The following is a 24,896-nucleotide window of genomic DNA, read 5'->3' on the forward strand; positions in this document are numbered from 1 at the left end:
CAAACTACAAATGTTTGAGAACTAATTTCATACACTTCTCTTTCTCCCAAATTAGGCTCCGTTAATCTTTGAAATAGAAAAAATAGCTTTTTGCATTGTAAATTACTTCCACTGCTGTGCCTTGAAGCCTCAATGAGCTACACTCAAATCTCCAAGCCAGCCAGACGGCAGAAACATCCTTAACACAAAAATCTGTACTTTGCTGTGAGCCTGACCATACCGTTCTTCTTTCAAGCCCAAGTTACATCCCGAGTAATTTGGTAGGGCTTCTCAAATGACATTTTCAACATAAAAAAAAAAAATCCAGCAGCTTATTCCTGGCAGAAGGGCAACAAAGGAAAAGATATGCGTGCACCAACTTTCTGAATTAATTGGGGTCCGATGCCACACGGAGCTATCGTGGCAAATGCAACACGCGAGAGGAGCTGGGTGCGGGACCAATTAGCACTTCCCCTCGTCCCCCAGGCACGGGAAATGTTACCGCGCTTCCCCATCAGCAAGGGAGGCGGCGAGCGCGTTGCGGAGCCATCCGCACCGCACGCTCGACGGATGGGCTGCTTAATTAAGCATAACACCCAGCAGCGGCAGGAATTTCACGGAGGTATTTTGACAGGCAAAGGAGATAGGAGCCCAGAGTACTGCCCTGTTTCGGTTTTAATTTCACCGCGGCCTATATGAAAGATGTCCCTAGCGTCACTAGTTGTTTTCTAAAAGCAGATATAAGGAAACTCTACGTGGAGCTGTTGTAGTAGATGAAAACAGGTCTAAACTCAGGTACAATCCCCTCCCAAGACAACTAGATGAAAATGGGCAGCAGTCTCTTCTGCAAGTAATGCCTCTGGATTTACTCTCCTCTTACGGGGTGAAGTGCCTAAAGCAGGCCAAATCTGAGGGTTTAGAGCATTTAAGGAGAGAAATACATTCTTGCATCTTATACGAAAGCCTTGCGTATTCAGCAAAATGCCCATTTCGTTTACCACAAAACACCCTACAATCACCTGATTTAGCACAGCAGAGACGAAATGCACATCCCAGGAACAATTCCAGTTCAGGAAGTATTTTCTTCAATGTTAAAGATGCACCTTTACCACAGACACCTTCAACAGCAGCACTGTACAATGGCAATGAAAATCAGTGTTGACATCTGTACTTTAAGTTTAAAAGAAAATGCAATTTACAACTAATGTACTTCCAGATGAAAGAAATCTAGTTATCTTTTATGAAAGCAATTATTTAAGCTATCAGAAACAAAACAAAGCAACAACATCTTTGACAAGTGGCATGCCCCCAAAACTGACAAAACAGCAGATAATACCTCTTCCACCAGCCTACGTTAAACAGAAGCAAGAGGAAGGGAGGGAGAAAAGCACCCATCTATTCAGGTATAAATTAAATTGACAGTGTTCGGTATCATCTGCATTAGGAGTACGACACTTTCACTGACAAACAATTCAAGCTACTAAACAGTCCTTCCCACTGTCTTGGTGCTCAGAGAGGAGCAGAGTTACCACTGGGACCGCCACAAAAAGATGCGGTGTTCCCTATCCTGTAGCTTAGCAACTGTTTTTATTTCTTAAGGCCTGCCTGAGAAAGAGGAGAGGAAAAAAAAACAGCATGGAGGAAGCAAATGTCATGTCTGGTTTCTTTCGGACTGGATGACAAGAGAGGCTGATGGCACGCGGTCGTTGCAGCCAGGAAGGACCGGGTGCGCGGTCATCCCCCCCATCCCACCCAGCTCCAGTCCTTGGAGGCAGAGAGAATTCTCGCCACGTCTAGAGCGCAGCCGAAGTAGAGTGAATGCATTATTTATCACCAGAAGCCTGGAGGCAAAAAAAAAAAAAAAAAAAAGGAAAAAAAAAGATGCTCAGAGTCTCCTTCCTCCCTGTAGGTCTCCGATTCTTTAGGCACATCAAAATTCTTCCTGCTTAATCTCTGCTGCCTGCTTGAGAGCGGAAGAAAAGCCTTCCTCACAAAAGGGAGAGCTTGCCCAAGCCCAGCAAGGCTTTGCTTCCTCGGAGCAGAGGAAAGCAGGCTTACAGCCAGCACGGCAGCCTGTGACTGCCCCGTGTCACTTCCAAAGATATACATATTATTACCAGAATACTTCACCTGAACAGCTTTAATAAAATACGAGGGGATATTAACTAAGCTGTAAAAATCTATAAAAAATCTGCTTTACAAGAGATATTTACCTATGAATCAGCAGTTGGGTTAATTCATTATTCAGTAGGCTTATATTTACAGTGTATTACAGCTTTGTAAATTATTTATATGTGCTTGTCTCTGTCTGTGCATGATTTTCCCTTAAGAGAAGGGAAATGTTTATAATCTCCCACACAGGGAGGTTGTTTCAGTCAGAGGTAGGATATTAAAGCATCTGATGCTCCACTCTGGTTTTCTTCTTATCTAGATCCTGCTGCACTTTTGTGTACAGAAACAAACACACTAAGCTCTGCCCCAGCGCAGGGATCCCAGGGAAATCCACCCCAGCATTTGGGAGCCTTCAACTTGAAGAGCACTGCTTTTTGCATGATTTAGGTGAGCATCAGCATAGACAACAGCTACCCTGGGGCCACCGCCAGTCACAGTTCCAGGAGAAAAAGAACGTTTACATTTTGCTTAATGTGGGTTATGAAAACCCACCACCAAACCAGATTCCTAATGGGAAGCTTTTTAGCTGCTAATGGTAAATCAGGTTATAAAATCTGCTGTCTGATCAGCAAGCACATGCACTTCGCGTAGCAGATCCCGAGAAAACCATCAGAGGGACCTGGTATCTGGTCTTCAGGTGGAGACCCCAAGGTAGTGTGAAGCTACCAAACCAAGAGCTCAGCACCACCTCCACCCAGGTCCAGCCGACATGAGCCACGGACAAGTTAGATGATGTCTTAGACCCAAGCAGCGTCAACAGGGATTCATTGGACTTTTATATGCATCCTAAAATCTGTCAACCGCCCTCTTCTCAATGGTGTCAACTACAGATGAGTACTTCACAGTACTCACATAACCGTAATAAATAAGGGCTGGCACCCACGTTGCTTGAGAAGTGACTCAGGTAGCTAATCTGATCCAAGCTTTCCTTCGCTTAGTAAATCAGCAAATAATGTTAAACATGTTTTTTTAATGCATCAAGCCCACTTAAGACTTTTCATCAATAAAAAACAAAACTCAGACCATGTTTCTGTACTAAACTTCAACCCTATGCAAACGCAACTTGGTACAAGTCCAAGATAAGCAGTTTGTAGTAAACATGAGCCCCGGCATTCGCCGTGCCTAACATAAAAACACGTGCAGATGGACGTGTGCTAAGCCACATCATTAGCTCAGAGCGTGCCTGCCTGTTCAGCAAGAGTAACAACAAATTCAGAGCAGGAATACTAGCAACTGTAAACAGCATGTGTTGATGCTCCTATCCGCTGATAAAAGCAAATCCCTTAAAAAATTACCTTTAAAATTTTAAGAACACTGATTCAAAGCATCTCATCCGTTGATTTGAGTGATGACAATAGACCTCAAAAATGGAGTAAATGGGCAGAAAAGAGGACAGATAAAGTTCACTGAAGCCAGGGGCACCGTGAAGGCACCAGTGCCATGGAGGTAGGAAGCATCCAGGGAAGAGGAGCTAAAAGGACTGACGGGATGGAGCTGAGACTCCAAAAAGAGCAGACCACTACTGTGATCCTATGGGGCAACCCTATTGTTGGTAAATCAAAGATCAAATTTGCTTAACCAAGGTGTAGTAGGACCTGGACTTGACAGCTCTGGATGGCTGGGGGTACACTTCCAGATTTGGGGACAGTGTGCGGCGGTGTGCTGGGAGCAGCAGCACTGCCCTGCCACGTGCTGAACTGGCTTCGCAAGGTCTCATAACCCCTGCCCACAAAGTGCCCACATAAGGAGGCAAAATTAAGTCACGAAAGAAAATGACTGAAGTTGTGTTTAACTCGATTAAATATTAAGAACATTTCTATGTAAAGCCAGCATTAAATCACTCTAATCGCATTACCAATTTTTTTTAATACTACTGGCAACGTCAGGCTTAATTTATGTCAATCCATGCCAACAAAGAACTCCAGTCTTTTTATACCCACAAAAAATACAAAATTTCTGACCTCGAAGAAGTCTGCCATACAGTTATTGTTTCTTTTTCACAATCTACTGATCATGAAAAGTTAATGAAATTGCTTATAGGTAGGACAAAAAAAAATAAATCATTTCTCCCTTTTGAATAAAGTTAATGCATTTTCCTGCTCTATCAGAAACCATGGTGGACCAGACATATCCAATTCTTCACTCTTATGATCACAGCTCCTATCTTTAGGTCTTAAAGAACATTAGCTTGTTTTCTTGTAATCTTTCCCTTACTAAATGCTCAAAATGGGATATTTATTTATTAATCCTTGTTTATTAGTTTTTACACATTTTGATGATGCTACAGTTTCTCAATTCATAACCGACTCTCCTAGATAATGATTCTTATTAACAGAAGCTTATTTTCTCCTCAGCTGACAGAAAAGTGAATTTATTCGAAATACTTGCAGTGGCTCGAAACCTGCACTTACACCTATGCAATCGATTCACCATTGGGGTTCCCACGTGAAAGCAATACAGCTAAAAGACCAAGACAAGAATATGCAGCACTAATTTGTGTTGGAAATCCACAACACTATAAGAAATAGTACTCTCAAACCACATTATAAATACATTTTCTTACCCTCTCACTACTGAACGAAGACTCCAAGTACATATATTCATTATTTGTTACCCAGAAATGGGATTTTAGCCCCTGTTTTAAATAGGGTCAAGTTTTACAGGCAATCAAGCCACTGAACTGGGCTAAGAACAAGGGGGTGACCCTGCCGTGCCGCTGACCTGACTTCCGAGCACAGAAGGCACCACTCCAGCTCCAGGCTTCTTCAAACAGCTTCCTTCTCTCAGACCTGGAAAACTAGCTCGAACTAGATAAAGCAGGGACCTTATGTGGCTCTTCCTGCTTAACGAAGGAACAATGCACCCTACCAATCCTTACATTTTTAGTAGCATGGTAAGAACTGGAAATCAGTCCAAACTTTTCACATTCTGAACTTCCTTGTTAGAAAAGCAGTCCTAACGGAAAGGGTGCTCTGTGTGTGTGTGTGTGCGTTTGATATGCGTTAGATAATTAGAATTCAGTAGAGCTTGCAAGTGCTATTTTGGTGCACAAGTAATTGAATCCCAGTTTCTTTCCAAAGAGAGCCTGATACGAAGTCACAAATAAAACAACAGTAATTAATATATCAAGAATGATACAGATCCTAACACACAACAAACCCATACAACTTACTAAAAATGTATGCATGGACACTGGAGTTCTTTCCCTGGCTAAGGAGGAACACCAAATCCAATGCAACACAGCCACTCTCAGCATACTTTACGGCTACAAGCCCGTGAGAATCACTTTAATAAACAGAAATAGAAAAAACAAGACTCGAGTCAATTATTTAAATGAAGATAGTTTACATCAGCAAGCAACAATGTCTAAAGTTGGTGGTTTAAATCAATCAAGTCTTAATGCATTTAAGAGGTCTGATGCAAGCGTGCCCATCACTAGCCCATCCCTGCTGTGCTTTCCTGTCCTTATTGTTTTTAAGGGAAAGGGGTGAAACCCTGACTCTGGATAAATCAGTGGGATTTTTGTGCACATGGGCTGTGCCCATTGCTGGAGGAGCACCTGGGAACATCAAGGACAATAATTCAGCCCTCTTGGCAAGGAGAGGGCTTAGCTGAATACGCCACATCGTCAGCACCTTGTGCCGGTAAAGGGGAGCCAGAGCCTTGCCAAAAAACCATGACCACAGTAGATGAGGGGAAGGTGCCCACAGCTCCCCAAGGACACGAACGCAAGGATTTCTCCCAATGCAAAACAAGCCATAGGGAACTGAGCACAGACCTCCTGCCAGGCAAGGCAGAAGCACCACGAAGTACCAAAATGAAGCAGGGTCCCCTCAAACATTGCTGTGCGACTGCTCACAATCTGTGAATTCAAGGCCCGAAGATGGGCACCCCAGTAGAAGGCCTTTGAGGCCACTGCTTTGGCACTCCTAAAAGGAAGGCACTGAACTCATGCTTTCTTCCTCCCTGCCCTCCCTCCGCACACCCACCCCCAGGTGTAACACCCCTGTCCCTGTCGCTCCCTTACTGGGACCAGTTTGGTCATTTCAGCCCTGGGTCGGCTTTGGTTCACCACTGGTAAAAGGAATCGTTCAAATGTTCTCGGAGAAAACCTGGCTTCCCAGCTGTGTGTATCAAACGCGTATCTGCAGTGCAGAAGACTGTAAGCAAACGGAGAACGATGCCAACTCTTCCCCCTACAATCTGGTGCCTATTAATTTAAAATTATTTGAAAACTCCAATGAAATATTGAATTAAAATGTAATTGCAGGGGTTGGGAGAGGTTGTGGCACTAAAGCTCTTACGAAGCTGCTTCATCTACATGACATTTTGGCAGCATTTACTGCCAGCTATGCAATTTAAGCATGGAAGCTCATAGACAAAAAGAGAAAGATTCCAAACCTGCACATTTTGGAGCATCACTCCGTGCTCTAATACAGCCGTGCAGAGCACCGTGCTGAGCCAGGACACCTCAACAGACCAGTCTTAAGCCTCCCCCTCAGCCTAAGACACTTCATTTAAAGGAAGAAGCATTCCGATAACAGCAAAAAAAAACCAGCATAAAGCTAGAAAAAAATGCTCTTGATTCATTTCTCTCTCTTCCCCAACAGCACGCCATCTAAGATTCAAAGCATGCAATGTTCTTGCCCACCCCTGTGGGCACATTTTGGCAAGCACTTCCTTCAGAGGCATGGCGTGCTGTAGTCATGCTCTCTCGTTCAGCTCGGTTATTTTTACCCCGTATGGACTCCCCAGCCCAGATACCACAGAGGCAGCTTCAGCTGATGGAAAGAAATGCTATGTAAGCCATGGTCTGAAACAGCGTGGGCAGACACTGAGTTAGATTCACGTTCTTCTGCTCCTGTTTCATATTCATCACGCTCCAGCAGCAGCCACCAACACTCTCCATCGGCACGTGTAGTACCCCCCTTGCACAACTCCCCCCCCAAGCCCTGGGGCAAGCACGTTGGCAGGAACAGCCGCACCCTGGGCCATGCAGCATCCCCCCTCTGCACCACCCTAGCAGAGCGCTAGCCTGTCCCAAAAACATCCCTCATCCCGCTGGTGGTGCAGCCCTGCCTCACCGGCCGGTATCGTGGCATTAAAGAGGGGTGCTCCGCCTCCCGAACCTGAGTTAGAAACAGAACAGCAGAAATCTCAAATATGTTTCCTCCTCCTCGGCTTGCCCTGTCCACGGCCCCAGGCTGGGAATGCTGTACGTTTCTTTGACCTCCCGCCATCCATCTGGCTGTTTCAACACCAACAATAGCTCATGCTTGAGCACAAGAGTTTTCGCACACCCACCATCGGCTGTGCATATAAATAGAGATTTGCCTGCTCAACAGACACTGAATCCTACAGCAGCCCAGCGAAACTCAATATCTTCCTACCACGCCACCAGCCTCTCCCTCAGACACCCATATAAAGACGCCTTTCCAGCACTAACCCTTTCGGGAGCAAAAAAAGTAAAAAATTCCTACAACTCCAGCGGAGCAGGAGCAAGTTTCTAAGTCAGCAAATCCCACACGCCAGCCTCACGTTTTAGCCAGGACGTTCTGCCCACAGCTCCCTCCCAGCATCTCAGCTGCTGAACTGGGACGCAGGGAACCAGCCAGACTCCTGCGCCACTCACCCAACATCTCGAAATAACCCTCACCACTAACCAGCACCTCCTGCCAGGTAGCAGGGTGCTGCCGTGACCTGTGGTCGCATCAAGGAGACGATCAGTTGCTGGCAGTTGTCTGCTGCCAAACCCAGCCCCGCGCACAGGGGCACGTTCTGCAGACACCGTTGCTCCACCACACGTGAGATGGGTTGGCCACGACACGTCTTCCCAGCATATTTGCCAGAAACACCGTGTCTTTTGCTTCATTCAGCTTCAAGGAATGCAAAGGCACTTATGCTGCTGGGACGTGGCGAACACACCCCTAGTCTAGCTAAATATATTAAGTCTTGTCTCTCTTCAGGAAAAATCAGACCCAGAATCCAAATTAATCAAAGTCCACCAAGCCCCTAAACAACAAGTGCTCCCCCGCTCAGTCGCCAGCTCTCCACCAGCCCAAGAAGGATGCAGCAGTCTCAGCTGGGATGGATTTTTATTTATAGGTGCAGATTAGCATAGAGGACTCGCTGTACAGTAAGTCCCCGTGAGACAGAGCCCGAGCCGACACCAGCCACAGACAGTTATTGATTACCAGTCAGAATGAAGAACGGTATGTTTTGAAACTGAACAATTTTATTACAGTCTTTGCTACCAAGACACAGTGGCTCCTGAAGACAGGCTTCAGTAAGCAAATCGCCAGGCTATCTGTCAAAGGCAATGCCAACATTATTATCCGATGGGGTTATTCAAGTGACCTTTAAGCGACTGTACGGACCTCTGATATTTGTGCAGGTCAAAGACTGTCTTCATACATTCTGAAGACATATAGTAGATATGCAGCACTGTGTCAAAAGATGATTTTTTTTTTTCTTTTTCTAACTAAAGTCTTTTAGATCATTAGCCATCAAGAACATTGGAAATCTCTAGCTGAGAAGTACTGAGACCCCAGGAACCTCGTGTAAATGTACGTGCTTTCTACAGCCCCAAAGTCACCCAGCTTCACAGCAAGTCCCTTCCAGAGCTCAATATCCTCTCAGGTTCCAGAGAGGATTATTTCACCAGGCTGGGCACTAATACCAGTTTCATCAGACGCTATAGTATCATCTTGCAAAGTAAAAAACTTCACTGCCAACACGACGCGGAAAGAAATACAATGAAGCAACTGCCACACATCAGTACTGCTGCTGGTACGTAACTACAGGTTTAATAACATGCTCCTGTGCAGCATTAGCATGACAATAGCTCAGTTTCAGCTCTTCGTTCTCCTGTCTAGAGCACTTATTTAATGACTTTCTTATCTGCTTGGCTCGGTCCATATCCACATTTTCTAACAGATCTCCACACAACACAAAGTAGTGGTTTTCTGCTAACTTGTCAGCCTTCCAAGCAGCAGTTATACCCAGGTAAGCAATAAAGCAATGAGTCTGCTCACCAAGAACTCTTCCCACCTGGCAATTGATTCTTAGAGCAACACGACGAATATCAAACAACGAACTTGTGCGCCAATATTCAGCTAAACAGCTGCGTCTTGCCTTTCCCATGAAAAAGCCAACAAAAAAGCAGTTTACGCCTTTCTGGATCTGCTGGCAAATAACAGAGAGTACTCCAAATACACAGCTTTCTACATAATACACCCACTCTGTTGTCGTAATACTTCAGCAGAAAAAAATAATCGCATTCATTGAAAGTTTTGCAATTCAGGCCTAATCCCAAGCAGTTGTCCCATGCAGGTGAGGGAAATGCAAGCATATGCAAAGGTTAAGATCTGTGTCACAGCCGAGATCGCAGCAAGCACATCCTCTCTCATGGGATAAACAACATTCCGGTAGCATTTCCTACAGCAGAGACACAGGTGAACAGCCTTTAGCCTCTCAAGGAACAGAAAAGGAAAGGTTCAAAGAAATTTGAACCAACAACAACTAACCATTTTTGCAAAAGCACGCAAATAACCACCTCTTTCTTGCTACGATAATCTGGCAATTTGGTATTGATAAGATACCATCACTGCAATTAGAGCTCATAGCTCTGCAGGGCTCTGAATGAATTCTGCATAAATGATGTAGAGGGATGCACAGCTCTCTTGTTTAACCAGCACATTCGCTTTTCAAGTTCGTTCTTCACTTGTGAACCTTAGCCAACCTAATTTGATAATTCAATTTTTCTTGTTTATTTCACCCTAACATTGATTTTTTTGCTTTCTCACTCATGACTGAACATGTTAAAAAAAAAAAAAAGACAAAGTAAAAAAACCATCAGCAATAAGAAATATACTACTGTTTTGTTTCTGCAGTTCCCAACTGGTATATTCTCCTTCTCCAACTACCTGCCATATTCAGAAAAGCAGATGGCATCACTCAAACAAAATTGAAATGGATGACTGCGTGCTAACTTTTTTATGCCTTATGACGACCATCTTTATGATTTTGATTTGAAAGTGCAAAAACTACACCAAGATCCAAGGCAGTATAAAGTGTGTCACGGGAAATGGATTAACAAATGTCCTTCCACTCCTACAGCAAATGCAGATCCCACTGAGGTTTCACAAACCTACAGTGTTAATATTAATGGCACTGAGGTTGGCCACTGTTTGGGAAAAGAGAATTTCCTTTTGCAGCAAGCAGCAAGAGCCGTATGCATTTATATATGATTATGCACACACCACAGGGAAACGCATGCAGCAAAAACGCACACCAGTCTGCATCGCAAATTCCTAGAGCCAAGGTGCCTTGGAAAAATTCACAGGCACTTGGGGGTGAGGCAGCGTTGAACGCGTATGGAAGAAAAACATTTAGCTAGAACTGTTTTGTTGTGGTTTGGTTTTGTTTTTATGCCAACACAGCAGTCAACATTGCACACAACAAATGGACAGACTGTGGCACCTCACCCTTACAATATCAAAGGAATAAAAAAAAAAAAAAGAAAGAAGCAAACGTGGGCAGGCGAGGCAGGTATCAAGAGGAAAATTTCTCCAGTTCAGACGAGAAATTCATCCCTTTCCGAAGTCTCCTCATCTCTAATAAAAATGTCACCAAAAGCATATTTGCATGGTTGGGTATGCACAGTCCTCAGACTGCAAGTGTCCGTCCCACACCAGCAGCCACCGTAAGGGGTGCTCGTGGCCCCGCGGTCTTGCTCCCAGACTGCCTACAACTCGCCTAGCAGGCAATTACTGTTCTTCCAGTAACTTTGCAAAGTCACTGCAAAGACATCTGAGAATGCAGCTTGCTCACAGATGTTACTATATGGGGAGAGCAGCCGAACTGATTTTTTGTATTTAAGTATTTTTCCTTCTTCTAACAGCCCTGGTGCCTTTCTGGCAAAGTGTATCCTTGTCAGTCCATGGCTAACCTTGTCAAGGGGAAGAAAAGGCTAGGAAGTGACAGGTTTGACAACCTGTCGGATGCCTGGTGCTCTGCTCTCCTCCTGATCTGATCACTATCAAACATTAAACCACTGTTCTTCCACACAGGAGTGCAACTTGATGCTTGCAAGCGTCAGCCAAGAAAGATAGCGAGGCTGGTTAGCTGCCAATATCCTTGCTTTGTCCCTTCCTTGCATGTTCTAGACTCCCCTTTTATGAGCCGATATTTGAATATGTCACACGGGGAATGGTCCCTTTGGAGTCCCAGATAGGTCACCAAAACTGCGATTGGTTTTCAGGAAAACGAGAACTAGAGATGGGAGGAGGAGCTGTAAAGATCTGAAAGGAGATACAAGGGTGACAACTGCCTGATTTCCAGGCTGCAGAACCTAACTCGCAAACTGAACTCCAAACTCAGAGAAACCCCAGATGGACCAAGATCTCCTCATCCCCCCAGAAAAGCAAGGAGCCCCCTTCCATGCCACTTGTACTAAAAAACCCAGCGCGCTGCACATCATTCACTCAGTCTTTACACACCCACTGAATGAGATCATCTAAACATAAGGACTCCTTCTGTGTGTTCAGGAGGGGATAGAATATTTTAATTCATCTCTTCCCTCCACACACAAAACCTCTGCCTTTCCAGAGCAGCTTTCTTTCAGGATTCATGAGCTAAAGCAGCAGCACTGGCTGTAAAACCCTGCTCTTTATGCTCTTGAATTCCACTGACACTGCAAGTCAATGGCTGAATAGTCAGGAGGAAAAAGCATCTTGCAATCAGGAGCTTAGCTGCAACTAAGCGAAGCTGGAGCGGTAGTGTATGTTTGAAGAGGCCATTTAGCCAACAGATGCCAAGGACAGACTACAAGTAGCAATTACATTGTTCTTTCACAGTGTTCGTATTAAACTTATGGCAAGATGTCTTGCTGTCTTCCCAGTTCCCAGTGGGCTTAAGTCAAAACGTGCATTTATTTAGCATCAATTTGTTTCATGAAGACCTTCTCAGTGGCAGAAGATGCCTGCTGCAAAGCCCAGCTGCTTCAACTTGGCATCTAACAAGCAAGTTGGCTTAAGCAAAAGGCATCCTGGCGGGCTTCTTCAAGTCTGAGGAGACTTGTGAACTCCTCACAACATTTTCTGTTAAAGTGCAATCGCAGATGCAAAGCGGAGAGGTGAACAACATACACACACAAAGTCCTCAATGCACCGCACAAGCAAAATGAAGCCCGACTCGACTTCTACGGTGCTTTGAAAGCATGGTCTTACCCAAGCCACTTTAAAAGATGTCATCCTTTAGATGAGACCAATCTAACTCAAAACACCAGACAAGCTGCCAAGAACGTATAAAGCCTTCCTCCTCAGGTTTTCATAGCTTGTTTGCCTGAGAGATTGTCTGTTTTGGTTTTTTATTTATTTATTTTTGTTCAGTCGCGGCTGGGGAGGAAGTAGGTTTCCAAGCCCATTCACCGCTAGGTGCAGTTTTACCACTTCAGGTCCTGCAGCCCAGGAGGTCGTCGCCACAGACAGAGGGGAAGAAGCCCCCCAGCAGCCCAGCTGCCCCTTCCCTGTGCTCCCTGACTGCTCCCCTCTGCTTCCCGCAGCCAACGTTGGATGCAGATGCGCGGACCCCACACCACACCGCCTGCCCGCCCACCAGCCGTGCCTCGCTGTTCTGAATAGACAGAAGCACGTTGGTGCTAAGCTTGAAATTCGGCTAAAGATCTGGGGGAGAAAATAAAACCGTGAGAACATCCTCTTTAAAAAGCAAGATTTTACATCTCACATCGCTTGTGGACTTCCAGGCTCACTCCCTTGCAACAGACACAGCTCAGTGCTCACTTCGCTTTAAAGATCCTCCCTCTCTTTTCACACTCCACAAAAAGGTTTCCTTTTAAACAAATAAAAACTAGGCTTTTTAAGACTGATTTCCCTTTTCAAAGCAGTAAGGAAATAGATTCCTTTTAGCATGCTTCATGCTTGAAAAGGTTACAGTGGCCTTTCAAAATACCACATGCTGTACATTCTGTATAGCATTAATGACTTGGAGGATGCACTGATACTTCCTAGTACATCTTAACCTTTTAAAATTGGGCCTTCATTGTCTTACCTTAATAAGCAGTTTGTTCACCTTATGTCATTTGTGTCTCACAAAGGCCACCCTGGCTGAAAATACACATTAGATGTAAAACCACTTGTCTGGCGCGCGTAGTTCAGCACATGTAACAGCAAAGAGACTGCATCAACTAAAACTTGTTTGTCCTCTCCTTCCACTATTTCTCTCTGCTGTGGCTAAAGCTTCAGTTCCCAGGTGAGCAGGTCCCTGGCCCTTCACTGCGTTCCTTCGAACCACAGGGCAAGAGGGCACTGACAAAGGTGCAAGATTTTATTCACTGCGCAGCAGTTCAGTGGCCAGTGCAAGCACGCTGGCTCTCTGGGAGAAGGGGAGGGTAGAAATCAATGAGAAATCAACAGTGATTAATGCTGTTTGACAATCTTCTACATTAATCATGCTTCCATGCTCTTGAGAATGTGAAGTGGAAAAATCTATAGTCATAAAAGTATAATTGGGAACACTCTTCCTACTTGCACTGATGTAAGGGAGGGAAAATCTTAAAAAAACAAAATGTTTAATTATTAAATGTCTAATTTAAGTGATACACACAATAGCACCTGCTTATTGAAAGAAAACCTGAAGAGCAAACAGAGAACCAAGTATCCTCCCTGCCTGCTACAAGCAAGTCCTGCTCGTTTTGACAACGATCTCATCGTCTGATCCTTCCGCTCCACCATTAACAGCCTGATAAAAAATTCATAAACGCACACACCTAGCACAAGTTAAAATACAGCCACAACAAGGATTCAATCACTCTTTCTGGAAAACAAGCTATGAGATGCCATGGAAAGCAATGATGTCTTCATTAGCTTTTACAGTAAACATCCCTCTTGGAAAGCAGTCTTTATGATCCACCAAAGGCAATAAAGATGTCTTTGCAAATTGATGAAACAAATACTTCAGAGGCATAGTTTTCTCCATAGCTGGTGGGAAACAGAGAATAACACCATTCATTAAAGTCATGCAGAAGAAAACAAAAATCTTTATGGTTACTCTGACAACTTCACACCTGTACAAAATTAGGGTCATGCACTAAAATGGCTTTAAGCATATTAGCAAAGAATGAGGAAAGCTGCTGCCCGCAGAACGGACATCAGAGATGCTGAGGCATCCGGCAGGGATCAGTCCAGCTAGCGCAGTATGAGCCGGATACCCCCACTGCAGCTGTGCTCTGAAGTTTCGCATGTAACAGTGAGGACCATCCTCTGTGACAGCTTTTCACCATTAATTTTAAGGAGTTCCTGAGCTACGCAACAAGTAAGAGGAAAGGAAAATAGAAAGAAAACAAGAAGCATCTGATATACAACAGAGCTGATCTGAAATTCTTCTTGCACTAATAAGACATGATGCTGACCAACCACATTATACAGAAAAGCCATTTTTCAGCAAGGACTGAGTTACCAGAAGCTAAAGAAATTTAATTTCCAGGCCTAAATCTGCAGTCTTAAAATTGAGTTTTATCCAAGGCAAGAGACCTCTGCTAGCATAGAAATACAAAATGTCTCTAAAGGAAAAGTACATAGGCATAAGGAGCACAAGAAGGATACTTCTTATACGAAAAATACAGCTGCTTACAACAACGACAAAAACCACTGGAGGCAACTGGAAACCAGCAGCACAGGTACAACTGGGGACAGACATGCAAAACAAAATTCAAATTCCTTCCTTGCTCCAACAACTGCTGTTAGGGATGCATTCACATGGCGTTTTGGTGCAGATGGACTGAGCCCCAGGGCCTGACAACCCTCGCAGCAGCGCTGCCTACTGCAAAGCCAGCACAGAGCAGCACTGCTCTGACAGCATTTGTTGAGCAGTGAGCCCAAGCAAAAGGACTAGCTGAAGAAGTTGTCACTGTTTCTGTCACAGCTTTGCTGCCAAAGCAAGTACGCTGCACCCTAAACCGTAACATTTCTCATAAAATCAACTCCTTTGAGTATAACCTTCATAGAGAGGAAGGGTTCACCTTAACAGCTCTCTTGCTGAGATCCAGAAGGCTCATGTGCTCTCACATACCCTTCCTCTACCATACTCCACAAGCGCTGGATGAGCCAATCCAGTTTTACAAGATTTATTGCTTAATTATTAACTTTGATGTTGGCAATTAAGGTGTGTTTGAAAGAAGATAATGAATATTTTTTCACATGAAAGCACCACCTTTTTAGTCTAGCAAACCTCTGTGCAAACTATAATTGATAGTTTGGTTTAACGTGGAATATTCCTGCAGCAATTATGGGTTTTATTGCTCTATGTTACTGCACTTTGCACAAAAAATATTTTTGTTATCATGAATTCCTTTGCTAGCAGACTGCTTAGGCTGGGAGCAAGAACGAGCATCAGCTTCTCCAGCATCAGAAATCTTGTCTTATTTCTTTCAACGCAGCAGTAGAGGAGCTCTCATTCAAGACCGTGCCTGGATCACTACAAACCTGTGAAGGACCTGGGACACCTTTGAGGGCAGCACACAACTCCCTGCTGTGAGGCACTGCATACCTACTTGTAGCTTACACAGGGTAGACAAGCAGGAGGACATAAATTGTCACCCCCATTTCTAGGGGGAAGAGGAGGAAACTGAGGCAGGGAGCGTGTACACAACCTACCAGGAGTCACGAGAGCTTCGCTGAGGAGCTGAGGTTCAAATCCTCCCAGAAGTGCCTTCAAACCACCCTTTGCCCCAGGAACCCTCGAGGAGAAACAGTTCGGCACGTGGGTGCCGACACCCTGAACGCGGAGCGGGAACAAGGGGAACAAAACGGGGAACATCAGGCAAGAGGCAGTCAACTGAGGAGGTGGCCAGCGCAGAAGCATGGGATACCAGGGTTGGCGGTGCTTGATCCTGAGCTGCCCATCAGCTGGAGGCCACCTGGAGAGAAGACCGCTGCCCCAGGATGTCCCTGCACTTCCCCGGCCCTGTGAAGGTGAGCACAGGCAGTGCCGTCCCGACGCTGTGCCGCAGGCAAAACGACAAGATTTCCGCTCCAGGGTATCAACGGCCGCTCTTCGGCCTGGAAACACTGACTGAAGCAGGCATCTCTGCTCACTGCCAGATCAGCTTCTACCTTAGCTTGAGGGGCTAGCCTGAAAGGAGTCTTGCAGTCCGGAGTTCCTGACCCTACTCCCGAGGCCAGCTTCGAGGACAGCCCTGTAACGCCAGGTCACAGGTTCCCATTGAGTCACTGGATGGGGATGCTGGGATCCACTCACACCAACACGGCCGCTCCGCAGCACCGCTTCCAAGACCACTGACAAATCCCTCTGTGTCCTCTGCCAAGATCAAACCACTGCTAACTGGAAAACGTCTTGCCCAGATCCAGTAAATGCTATACATCTGCTCCCCAGAGAGAAGACACCCACTTAACCTAAAGGGAAGACACAAGAGAGCTCAGAGACTCTCAGGCCTTAGACATGGCACCAAACGTTCTTCCAGAGCTCATTCTGTGCCACCTGCAAGCCCAATTCTTGAGCTGAAGCTCCTAAACGCGCCCCACGTGTGCCCACGTGTTTTACATTCACCACCTCGCGGGCTTAGAAAGAGGATTTACTGAGCGAGAGCTGCAGCCTGCACTCTAATCCAGAAAGCAAAACCACAGGAACCAGAGTTTGTCAGCGTAAGATTTACACCAAATTACTTCACCACCAGAGATGGCTCCCTAGGGAAGAAGAGCTCCGCGCTCCGGCCGCGCTTTGCCACCCAACCCGGCCCAGGACCAAACGCTGGCAGGGACCATCCCCAGCCACTCCGCCCAACGCTGATCGATCCCCCCATTACCTGCCCAACCTAAGTCACGTGAAAGCGTGTGAACATGAGGCTCACAAAGCTGCTGAACAATCCAGATAGACTTACTCTAAAATAAGCCTTGGAGGAAATGCCAAATCTCACTTTATTAGCACTTAAATGAATTTAATGCTATCTATAGTTGCAGCTCTAACTATAGCTACAGCCGAAGAAGCCAGCAGAGTTGTATTTTAAGACGTTCCTTAACTAGAAACAATTTGCATCAAGCTGTGTAAGGTGCTGCTTCTTACCACGAAGGGAAAGGTAATTTGTGCTCGTCCCCTCCTCGTACTGTTTAATTTCCTAGGAGGTTAGCAGGCTCACCTGGCCATTAATATAACAATATTACTAGGTTCACAGAATTGCTGTAGACCACGATCATTAGAGCAGCTGTGGCAGAAGTACAAGTCTCTACAGTTCTGTCCCAAGCCTCTACTGTTGCTCTGCACACCTAGAAAAGGTGTGTACACTTCATTTCATAGTGCACCTGGGGAAATAATAAGCCAGAGCGAACCACACCATGTCTATAATCCAAAACTTTGTAACCTGCCCTGAAGAGAGATTACATAACGGAGAAGCAATGGTCCACACGTGCACATCTTGGGAAGGACATCTTTTTCCCCCAAATGCGCCTTTCCACATTACACTTGCTGCAGCAGCCCAACCACAAATTTTCCACAGTGAATTGGGCCCTAATTACTGAACAGTTTGTGAACAACTGCCCTTAAAATGTTAACAGCTGAAATGATGATAACAATAATTCTGTTTGCAGTTATAATGGCCTCTCATTAGAGCCGCTTAATTAAATATTTTCCAAAACTACCCCAGAAAAAAAAAAAAAAAGTCTGCTCTCTCAACTGTAAAAGCAGAATCCAAAGCAGCCGCAAGGAAATGGTGGCTTTTTCCAGTTGAAATATTTCCTACAGCCAACCACGAGGAGTGACCTCACACACGTCCCTAACACGGCAGAATTTGCCATCATTAATCCGTTCATTCAATAGGAAAAGATGTTGCAGGTCTTGGTGAGCACATTTGCCTGTGAGCACTGTGCCATAAATTAGAAATGCTTAAATCTTTTACACTTATTTAGCCTTTGTGCTATCTCTGCACCCTGTTCACCCAGTGCCTTTGCTGGATGAAGCAGTAATTTAACATTCAAAAAGAACAAAGGTGCTTCCTTTGACATAAGCACGGCAGGACAAAGGGGGAAAGTTGTCTTTTATATAAATGCTTCCAGCATACGTGATGCCATGGCACGCACTGTCCCACCTTCCCAGCTCCCCGCACCTTTGCCTAGGCACATCTAATCCTCTTAGCCACACAACAACAAAAAGTCCTCGCGCTCCCGATCCAGCGGCTATCTTCCACACCATGCAAATGAGACTAAAGAGATATCATGTAAATACATTTCCATTTGTTACCTAATTAAGATTTAATGGCAAGCCCTGATTGGTTTACTGCAACACAAACAGCTGTTTACAAACAACTGCAGAGAGCTGGTCTAGGAGAACACACACAAACTCAGTGTTACCATTCATTGCCAAAATATCTGGAGTCCCATTGAGGAAAGTCAGACAATTCTTGTCATTAAAAACATATTAAAAAAGACACTAGCATGCCTTACAGCTTACATGGGGTTGTCGACTTCAATAAAGTATACAAGAGAATAGACTTGGATTATTTTTCACACTTATCCCCAAGCATTTGCAGCTGGAGACAGGCTATGGGCTGGACAGGTCTTTGGCCTGACCTGGCAGATGTAAAGATATTACACGGATTTGACACTGCTGTATCAATGCACTTGGCTGTTACTGGGGCCACAACTGAACAGCTGTGCCTCCCAGCCCAGAGCATCCCTGGCACGTGCTCCCAGCACACGGCAACAGGGCAGGCACTTCACCTCTGTGCTCCTCTAGTAAAAACTGTGTGCAAGCAGTCGGCAGATTAAAAGATCACACACACACACCCACACCCCTTTTTCTCTCACCCCCCCCCCATCTTTTTTTTTTTTTGCAGGGGTAGTGGGGAGGGTTGAGATTCATGCCGGTAAGCTGGGGAGATGACTTAACAGAAGGACGCAGCAGGAGTCTGTGGAGAACAAGTACTGCTTGGGCTCCCAGGAGAGGGTTGTACAGTTTGGGGGGGGACAGGGTAAGGAAATATGCATTACCTCACTCATTTGTAGGATGAAAAATCTTGGACATTTTTATTCTAAACCCTACTCCCAAGGCTGTAGAATATAAGGCAGCAAACAAGTGAAAACTGTGTGACACGGCTCCAGTAGCAGTATATCTTCAGTGGCCTGCAGTTCATGGATTAATTCGTACTGCTCTTCCTTTTTGGGGTGAACTTAGCCTCATGTGAGTTAGAGTACTCCCGACACATAAGGTAGGCATCTGTTTTCATCATTGCACTTGCCAGAATCATGATGTCTTTCTGGGCAATCAGTGATGTTCCTTGTTCTTCCAGGCACCTTTGCTTTCCTTCCTGCCTTTGCAAAGCTGTTAAAATCCATTTTTATAAATGAATGTTTTCCAAAGTGCTATAGACACCAGTAGGGCTAAAGCATCCATTGAATCTTCAGATGGGCACTTGGAGGCAATATGCACTATAATCCCTGAAGGGGATTATACCTTTGCAGTGTGACTCGAAACATTATTTTCCAACTTGATTATGCATGACAAAAAGGTAGGTACATCACAAAAAGGTCCATCCTGTTCTACTAATCTGAGAAAAAAAAATGGGCTTGCTTGGACAGATCTGAATTCAGTTTTATTTCTCCTCCAAATAAAACTTCAAAATATTTAGGGCCTTTCTGACACTTCCATAGGAAGAAGAAATGATCAACTGTGACTGTTCAAAAGCCATAGTTGCATTAACTTCAATTCAGACTTCAAATTAAAGGTATTTTAATACTCAAAAATTGTCAAAGCCCCAACAAATTGCCTCTAAAGCAGAAAAATAGCTGGCTGGGTATTTAAATGGAAGGAAATCAGGTTGGCCAAAACTGGTCAAAAATCAAAAAAGCTTTGATTTTACCGTGATAAGATGTACATTAAAAGCCTTTGCTAAAAGCAGTAATAACTTCCTGAAATACATACAAGAAACACAAATACACAGCCAAGAGCCAGAAAGCCCAAAGCAGAGACGCTAAGAAAGAAAAAGGAAGTCTCTAGAAAAGGAAGAGGGGAGGGGTGTGGGAAAAGATTTTGCAGGTAACCCAGCACGCAGACCAGAAGCCGGTGCACACCGTACTCAGGGTGCCGTGAACACACACCGCGATGTCCACAGAATTGGGAAGGGGCCCTAGAAACCTGCCTTGGTCAGCTGTCAGCACCTCCCACCGCATTTGGGACACAAGCACACACACGGGCACCAAGCAGATCCAAACAGCACTTCTCTTCCCGCGAACTCTGTCAGGCAAACATCTGTCAGAGCGTCTCAGTTGTTTAATCACATAAAATGTTTCGTTTTCTTTTTTTTTTTTTTTTTGGCACCTTATACTGAAATAGTCTATTGCAAGATGTCTCTATCACGCTCTATCAGTGTAATGCAAAAGAAAAGCTGTTTATAAATAAAGAAGGCACATTTTGAGCTTATTAGATTTTCATGTGCTTGCTAGCAGCCAAACATACATAACAGCAGAGTAATTGCAAATAAAGCACAAACATATGCATGGTCCAGGGAAAAAACCCCAAGCAGTTCTGCACTGCGCTTTAATTTCCTCAAACATTATCTTTCTAATGAACTGGGAGAGTGATGAATGATCACCTTTCTCTGCTCGGCCATATTACAACCATTTCAAACAGTTGTTTACTGTTCCTGGCCACCTGAATGTTAATTTTCTTTTCAAAACAGCACTTACTTAATATTGATCTTAACACCAGTAAAAAAAAAGATTCAGCAAAAGGGGGAAATGCATCCCCCCCAAAAAAAATTACTACAGCAGCTCTTCACCTGCAATTACAGAGTTTTTGTTTTGTTTTGATTTTTAAATAAGACTATATACTGAAGATCCTGCCAAGTACCAATTTCATGGATACGTTATGGGTAAACTAACAGGAAAGCAGTGAAACTCCACCACTCCTACAATTCCTAGGCAGAGTTTGAGATGAGAAACCACAGAAAAGCTCCATCTCAATAGCAATGGTAAGAGAAAACATCAGAAACACCCAACATTAAGTGATTTCACTAATACAAACAAGTTCTAGAAGCCGCCTCCTCTTTAAAATGAACAAAGCTTAACCAGAGCTTGAAAGCAGGCCAGGGGGAGGAAGAGCTGGTACTAATTTGGGGAAGCTCATTTGGTACCTGCATCCTCAATGGCAAAGATTTTTTTATTTTTTTATTTTTTATTCCTTTAGGCCCCACAGCACGTTAATTCCGTGCACTGCAAAGCAGCACTGTGCAGAGTGATGAACCCCTGCATGTGCTGCCCCCAGCCCTCCCCTCCCCTCCCTCCTGCAGCCCCCGGGCTCGATGCCCCCCCCAGCACACACGGGCTCTTCTCTCCGGGGCTCGGATGCACTCGTCTCTCCAGCTGTCTGTCTCCCCATCCTCCCTTCATCTTTACACTCATCGAACATGCTTTTAACAAACCACTGGAGATCCTCACAGGCAGGCTGTATCGAGGGCTTGCTGATTCTTTCTGCATACCATTTAATGAACAACCTTTCCTATCCAGCCACACGCAGCAGCTCCCTCCCAGGGACCGCTCATCTCACACCTCGATTACAGCAAATTCCCTTCTCCAACCCAGACAAACGCATCTTTCCCTGCCGATACCCGCTCAGAAAACTGAGCAGAAAGGTGTTTCTCCTACCTACCAACCTCTATGCCTCCATCCACATATTCCTCCATTTCTGCTTCTCTACCAAGCCAGCAACTTGGCTGCAGGTTCGGGGCCCTTCCCACCCTGACCACCACCTTCCAGTCCTGCAAGGAAGATCTGACTCCCACCTCCGAGCAGCCCATGCCACCCGTGAGCCAAGCAAAGCAACCAGCCTCTGGGCTTTCTCCCATAGCAAGCCCCTCAGCAAAGTTGAAGCAAAGCATCAGGAAAGCAGCTCCCCTCCTCAGATGGAAACACTTAAAAAAATAAATAAAATACAATGCTTTGAGGTGTCTACAAGATCCTTCACTTTCTTCAGGTCTCTGCCCAGAGAGGCAACCAGACATGGTTCTCCTGTGCTGACTGCAGTCTCTTTGGAACTGGGACTGTCCCGCACCTTAGAGCACAACAGGGTATTTCTCCATGGCACGTGCTTCCAAAAGCCAGATCAAGAACAGATGGATCCCAAGACTGCACTAATTTTAACACTATATATATTAAAAAAAAAAAAAAAAGGCTGCAAAAACCACTTCAGAGAATTCAGAAGGTAGAGGGACCCTGACATACAAATTTTAGATACGAGCGCTACTTTTACACATCACACTTCTTTTTTTAAAACATGAAGCTGGACTATTACACATTTTCCACTGCAGACCGTTGCTAGAAAAGGTGGGAAGACACCTTGTGCTGCCCAAGAACAACCCAAACCAAAGTTTCGCTGCATCATTAGGCCTCCAGAAGTACATTTGAGCAACTCATAGCCATCGAGCCTTTTTCATCCATGGATCCTAGAGTAATTTGCAAACTTAAAACCCTGCATTCCTGCACATATTACTAGACGTGAACCCACCTAAGTCAATGACACTACAAGAGGGCTTGTAAGCGCTCCTTCTACCAAGTACTTCCCTCCAAAAGCCAGCCTATTTCTTCCTCTGTCACAAGTCCACCTGTCACATCCAAGCACTGCTAGAAATCTGGAAGCCCCTGCCCTGGCAGCTTACTTAGGATGCGACCAGTCAATCCCATTCAATAGCTGTGATTAAACACAGCAAGTTGTAGACTGAACAGTAGTGTCTGAATCAGCCCACAGCCTGTTTAATCAGTCTGCATAATTACAGCAGAAAGGCTCATTTATTATTCCCTTTTCAGATTCAAGTTTTCCACTTTTGTAGTTTTTCTTTTTTTCTTTAAACACTTAAAATATTAGTATAACTGGGTTAACATCCATGAAGAATAGGCAGTTAGTTTTATGGATGAGATTAGCTAACAAGCTCGAACAGGTTTTATGTTTGACTTTCAGCTGATCTGGACTTGTTCGGTCATTTACCTGGTCTCTGCTGCAAGACATTCATTAACTCACTGTTCACAATATTTTTTTTTTTTAAAGTCATACTTAAAGCACCCCCTTAATTATTTGTGGTCTGGCAGAAGCTGTAATACTAACCTATTAATGTTAATGAGAGAAATATAGCACGCATAATAATTATATCTGCCACTTCGTGTGCAATGAAATGAAAGCGAGCAGGTTAACTTAAGCCTGAAAGACTGTTTTAACTCTAAATTTGAAAATAGAATTTGATGGTGCATGATTAAACCTCAAATTCTGTAATTGGGTAGGTATTATTGGAGCAAGATGTTAACTTTTTAACAGTAGGAAGTTTTATGAAATCTTCCCTGAAAAGAAAAAAAATCCAAGCTTAAAAAAAGCATTCACTGTAAAACACTGTTTTGCTCTCCTTCTACAAATCTTTGATTTACTTTTGACTCAATAACTCACTAAAATTAACAAGATGAAATTATGTTTTGACAAGTTCCAGTGCTGATGAACAGATTTTCAAATCACGAATCCAGCTTCACCTCATTTCTCCACCACAGCTGACAGTTGAGAAGTGAATCATTCATTCCTTCTGGCCTTTGTGTATTTTATCAAATGCTACAGGGAACAACTAACTTCAGTTCCCTCAAGTAATTTCATAAAATGCCAAGCTTACCAATTTTTCACACTTTAATAAAATTAAGATCCATAGAAAAGAAAACATCCGTCTAGCCAAGCTCAACCATTTTGGCCATATGTTGCCATCAGAGGAACCTAACCAAAACTGAGCAAAAGCGATTACTGTACGCAATCCAGTCACTCAGAACACATACAAAATATACCCTTGGTAAGCTTTCCACCACTCCTTGGCAGCATACAAGGTTGTCTTCTGCATATGGTTTGGGTTACACCTCACTGAACAGATGGGTATGACGGTTACACTTCACTGAGGATAAATAAAGAGGATTATTTGTCCCTAGAGCCAAGGAGCTGAACTCACAGCATCTTCTACACAGAGGACAGGCACACGCAAGCAGCACGTGTCCAAAATTGAGTCGAATACACACAGAGGAGCTTCACAGCTTTGCAAAGCTTCTGAAAGAGGCCGAACAAGCAGAAGAGCAGCAAGAGCAGGCCCAGAAGCTGAAGACTTGAGACACTGGGGGAAGAAAGTCAAGGATCATTCCTAGGTTGAACACCAGTTATTAAAAGCGAAGCAAGGAAACTGCTCCCCCATTTGGTTCTCTCTTACGTTGAGAGAAACAGGACTCAAATGCCCTGCATTTTTTTCAAAAGGACACACACACGTATCTTGCTTCACTGTCAATCTTTCCTCCTCACCCAAAGGACGCTGGGTTTTGTGTAAGTGGCCAAAAACGGAAGCCGGCCCACTTGGACAGAAGTCAGATGCACGCAAGCTTCTGGTTTCCCCCAGTATATCAGAGCTGCTGGGATGCAGGTAAGCTCCTTCAGGATAACAAACCACCAGAGAAGCGCAAACACCACATTTTCATCATAGCTACTGACAGGGGCAAATCCTAAGTAACTCTACCAAGGTCCATAGGCCTGTAGTAAACAGAGAACACGATCCCCGTGGCAATATACTAAATCCATAAAACCTCAGGTTTTGTGTACAGATGGGATGTTTTTAAAGTGTTTAAACACAGCACCTGGGGTAGCATCCTAAGCTCTGCTGCAGTCAGCAATGACAGCCGTCTCTACCGGCTCCTCGCCCCACAAGGACATCACGC

At 44.6% G+C, this 24,896-nt stretch overlaps 1 protein-coding gene and 1 long non-coding RNA gene across 2 annotated transcripts in view; both read right to left on the reverse strand.

Moving 5' to 3' along the window:
- Positions 1-24,896, reverse strand: part of HS6ST2 (heparan sulfate 6-O-sulfotransferase 2) — a 130,594-nt gene that overhangs the window by 84,250 nt on the left and 21,448 nt on the right. The window lies entirely within an intron of this gene.
- The window catches only part of LOC136791841 (uncharacterized), a 31,180-nt gene that overhangs the window by 5,544 nt on the left and 740 nt on the right, over positions 1-24,896 (reverse strand). The window contains exon 2 of the long non-coding RNA XR_010834693.1: positions 999-1,111. This is a non-coding gene — a long non-coding RNA (uncharacterized lncRNA). The remainder of the gene's footprint in view (positions 1-998; positions 1,112-24,896) is intronic.

This window comes from Anser cygnoides, chromosome 13, assembly GCF_040182565.1.
Source record: "Anser cygnoides isolate HZ-2024a breed goose chromosome 13, Taihu_goose_T2T_genome, whole genome shotgun sequence".
Lineage (NCBI taxonomy): Eukaryota > Metazoa > Chordata > Aves > Anseriformes > Anatidae > Anser > Anser cygnoides.